The sequence below is a fragment of the Meriones unguiculatus genome, chromosome X (genome assembly GCF_030254825.1).
Source record: "Meriones unguiculatus strain TT.TT164.6M chromosome X, Bangor_MerUng_6.1, whole genome shotgun sequence".
Taxonomy (NCBI): domain Eukaryota; kingdom Metazoa; phylum Chordata; class Mammalia; order Rodentia; family Muridae; genus Meriones; species Meriones unguiculatus.
The window spans coordinates 87646145-87651194 of record NC_083369.1 but is presented as its reverse complement, the minus strand read 5'-3'; the positions used below and the strand labels follow the sequence as shown (position 1 = coordinate 87651194).

Here is a 5050-nt window from a genome sequence, read left to right as displayed (position 1 = left end):
AGAAGCTTTTCAGTTTCATGAGGTCCCATTTATTGATTGTTGATCTTAGAACCTGTGCTATGGTTGGCCCTCTGATAACCTCGACCTGAGATGGAGACAGCCTTTCCAGGAAACAGATGAGGACAAAGTAGCCAGTCTTGATGAGACCTGATAGGGTAGGTTCAGATGGAAGAGGAGGAGTACCTCCCCCCTATCAGTGTACTTGGAGAGGGGCATGGGAGAAAAACAGGGAGGGAGGGTGATATTGGGAGGGAATGACGGAGGGTGCTACAGCTGGGATACAAAGTGAATAAACTCTAATGAATATAAAAAATTAAAATTAAAATAAATAAATAAAAATTTAAAAAGACTGTAGCCTTGAGTCATAGAAAAGACTTGGATTTAAAAATGTTGTTAACTCTGAAAGACTGTAGAGACTTTTGAAATTGGACTAAATTCATTTTGCATTATGATTTCACCAAGAGATTATGGCTTTCAGGGAGTGAAATTTAGTAATTTTAATGAGCTAACCCACTGTATATCTCAGACATTAAATATTTAGTCCTCACTTCATAGAATTGTTTGTGAAGGATTAGAAGGTATGGCCTTGCTAAAATGTCAAAGGCCAGCTTAAACACCAAAGGGTAAACTGAGATGGGGCATAGAGTCTGCAGAAGCCAGAGTTGATGGCTCCTAACAACTGTAGGCCATTACTGCTTGTAACTGGCTATGAACTCCTTGTGCTCTTTGGGATCTGGCCAATGTGAAGGAAAAAAGAAAAGGAGGGACTTACACACCTAGAGTTACTGGATAAAGCAAAACAAGCGCCAATGTGCAAGTTCCAACGAGCTTCAACAATTTTACAAATACCCATACATATATACACATACACGTACATACAAACTTACAAACATATGTACATACATACATACTTACATACATATGTACATTTATACATTCACACATTCGGTAAATGGAGCACAGCTCCAACAAGCAAGCTCCAACCATATTTACATATATACGTATACACACATACACATTTTGTGGAGCAAAACTCCAACAACTATATTTTTTCCCACAGTTTATATATCCCACAAAAATCTTTCAATCAGAAAAAAAAATCACAACGTGATTATATTCTATTCTATTTTTGTGAACAATTACAATGAGTATATGTAAGAAAAACATGTTCCCCAATACCCTCACATTATCAAATGTTTTACAAATTATTTCAAAGAACCCACATACATTTGTAGCTAAACAACTTGTTATAGACTAAAACTATAAGCAAACAAGGTAAAAAATTTCCTGCCAGTTTCTCTTTACTGGCAGGCTGCAATTTGCAGTTACAAAGAAAGAATCAGTTAGTTATCTTAAAAGTAATTTTATAGAAATCTTAGAAAAATCATAAATCTAAACATTTATATAAAAACAATTAGCCATTTCTAGTTTAAATCCTCAAGGTCCACATTTACTCTTTGATATTTTTTTATTGAGTCATATCAGGAACCTAATATCAAAATGGGTACAAGAAATTAATCATCACCTTCAGGTCAGCTTCAGAGAAAAAGTCATGTCAGCCAGTACTAATTGGGGTATTGTTCTTGCTTATGAACCTCAAAAAATCTCCAGCTAAACTATTAAAAGTGTTCTTTTCTTTGTATCTATCTACATGGTCAGTTTTTGAGAAGGTTACTGAGGTGCTGACAAGAAGGTATACTCTTTTGAGTTTGGATAAGAAGTTCTGTAGAAATCTATTAGGTCCATTTCATTTAGGACCCCTGTAAATGTCATTATTTCCCTAGTTAATTTCTGTCAAGATAATATGTAACTTTGTGAGAGTGGAATGTTGAAGTCTCCCATTATTAAGGTATTGGTATTGATGTATGATCTAAGCTTTAATAATGTTTTGTTTACAAATGCAGGTGCTCTTGTATTTGGGGCATGCATGTGCAGGACTGTGATGTCCTCCTGGTGGGTTGTTCCTTTGATGAGAATAAAGTGCCCCTCCTTATCTTTTTTATTTATTTTGGTTGAAAGTCTATTTTACTAGATATTAGGGAAGCTACTCAAACTTGTTTTCTAGGTCTGTTTGCTTGAAAAACCTTTTTCCAGGCCTTTACTCTGAGGTAGTATTTATATTTGTGGTGGAGGTGTGTTTCTTGGATGCAGGAGAATGTTGGATCCTGTTTCTGCAACCTGTTCTGTGTCTTTTTATTGGAGAATTGAGACCATTGAGGTTGACAGATAAAAGTGACGAATATAAGTTCCTTTTATTGGGAGTTAGTACTGTTACTGTGTTTCTATGCTTGTTTTCTTTCAGATTTTGTTGTGAAGTTATCTACATCCTGAGTTTTCTTGGGTGTAGCTGATTTCATCATTTTGGAGTTTTCCTTCTGTTAACTTCTGTAAGGCTGGGTTGCTGTGTAGATATTGTTTAACTCTATTTTTCACAGAATATTTTGTTTTCTCCATCTATGCTGATTGAAAGCTTTGCTGGGGATTGTAGTCTGGGTTGGTATCTGTGGTCTTTTAGAGTCTGCATGACATCTGCCCAAACTCTTCTGGCTTTCATTGTTTATGTGGAGACATCTGGTGTGATCCTGCTAGGTCTACATTTATATGCTAGTGGACTTTTTCCATTTTTGTTTTTAATATTTTTTTCTTTGTTCTGTAGAGTTAGTATTTTGACTATTATGTGAAATGAGGAGTTTCTTTTCTGGTTTACTCTATTCAGGATTCTATAGCCCTCTTGTATGTTTATGGACATCTCTTTCTTTAAGATGGGAAATTTTTCTTCTGTTATTTTCTTGAAATATTTTCTGGATCTGGGTACCTGGAATCTTCTCTTTTTTATCTATTCCTATTATTCTTAGATTCCATCTTTTTATGACATCCTTGTTTTCATGACTGTTTTGTGTTTGGAACTTTTCCGATTTATTTTTTCTTTGAGAGTTTTATCAATTTCTGCCATAGTATTTTCAGCACCTGAGATTTTCTCTTCCATCTCTTGTATTCTGTTGGTGATGCCTGACTTTGTTTTTCCTGATCATTTTTCTAAATTCTCCATCTCCAGGGTTTTCTCTTCTTGTGTTTTCTTTATTGATTCCAATTCTGTTTTGGTATCTTGTATGCTTTCTTTCATCTGTTTGAATGTCTTTCCATGATGTACTCAATTTTTCTGTTTATTTTCTCTGTATATGCCTCTATTTATACCTCTACCTGTGACTCTATAGTTCAGCTATATTTGCCTATATTTCTTTGAGAGTTTGTTTGGTTCCCTTAAATGCCTCTAATAACTGGTTAAGCAAAGATTTGATAATATTTTCCTGTGTGTACAATGAATTAAAATATACATTGAATTTTGAGGTTGCTGGTGAAGCTATGATGTCGGGATTTTTCTTGGATGTGCTTTTATGCCAACCTCTAGAGAACTTTTCACCCAAAAAAAAATTACCTTCTTCCAAGAACTCCAAGGAACCTTCTTCATAATTGACTGTATAGTCAGGCACAAACGAAACCTCAACAGATACAAGAAGATGAAAATAATCCCTTGTGTACTATCAGATAAACATGGCCCAAAAGTAGACTTCAACAATGAAAAAAACAATAAAAATCCTACATATACATGGAAACTAAACAACTCTCTACTCAATGATAGCTTGGTTAGGAAGAAATGAAAATAGAAATAAGAGACTTCCTAAAATACAGTGAAAATTAAGGGACAACTTACCCAAGCTTATGGGCCACAATGAAAGCAGTACTAAGAGGAATGTCCATAGCTCTCAGTGCTTTCAGAAAGAAATTTGAGACATCTCATACAACCTACTTAACAGAACACCTAATAGCTCTAGGAAAAAAAAATGTATACACACCAAAAAAGAATAGATGATTAGAAATAATCAAACAGAGCTGAAATCAATGAATTTGAAACAAATAAAACAATTCAAAGAATTAATGAAACCAAGAGCTGATTCTTTGAGAAAATAAAAAAGATAGACAAGTGCTCACTTCGGCAGCACATATACTAGAATTGGAACAACACAGGGAAGATTAGCATGGCCTCGGAGGAAGGATGACATGCAAATTCTTGAAGCATTCCATAATTTTTAGGACACCATGAAATGACAAGCCCTTGGCCAAACTAACTATAAGACAGAGAGAAACTATCCAAATCAGCAAAATCTAAAAAAAAAGGGGGGGGAGGGACATAATTACAGACACTGAGGAAATCTAAACAATCACTAGTCTTACTACAAAAGCCTACATACCACAAAATTCGACAATCTAAGTGAAATGGACAATTATCTTGATAGATTCCATTTACCAAAATTAAATCAATATCAGGTAAGTAGATTAAATATTCCTATATGTTCTAAGGAAATAGAAGCAGTCATCAAATGTCTCCCTTACAAAAAAAAGACCAGCGCCAGTTGGTTTCAGCACAAAATTCTACCAGACCTTCAACGAAGAGCTAACTCCATTACTCTTTAAAGTATTTCACAAAATAGAAACAGAAGGAACATTGCCAAGACAAGTCACCTTGATAACTAAATCATACAAAGACTCAACAAAAAAGGAGAACTTCAGACCAATCTCTGTTAGGAACACTGATGCAAAAGTAATCAATAAAATATTCACAAACCAAATCCAAGAAAACATAAATGATCTCATCCACCATGACCAAGTGAGCTTCATCCCAGGTATACAGGGGTATAAAATATCAGCAGATGGAAATATAGGCCATGCTCATAGATCTGTAGTGACTCAGTGAAAATGGCTATTCTACCAAAAACAATCAACAGATTAAATGAGATTTCCATCAAAATACCAACACAATTCTTTACAGAACTTGAACAATTTTCAATATCATATGGAAAAACAAAAAACCCAGAACAGCTAAAACAGTCCTGGACAACAACAGATCTGGAGGTATCTCATCACATATCTCAAGCAGTACCACAGAGCAATAGCAATAAAAACTGCATGGTACTGGCATAGAAACAGAATGATGGATCAATGGAATCGAAAGGGGACCCAAAAATAAACCCATACATCCATAGAAAATTAA

The 5050-nt window shown here is 34.8% G+C and overlaps 1 non-coding gene across 1 annotated transcript; it reads left to right on the top strand.

The window, feature by feature from the left end:
- The first annotated feature begins 3982 nt into the window (after positions 1–3982).
- LOC132650167 (U6 spliceosomal RNA) lies at positions 3983–4089 on the top strand. Its single transcript, XR_009588560.1, has one exon. It is a non-coding gene; the product is annotated as a U6 spliceosomal RNA (small nuclear RNA).
- Positions 4090–5050: the final 961 nt, after the last annotated feature.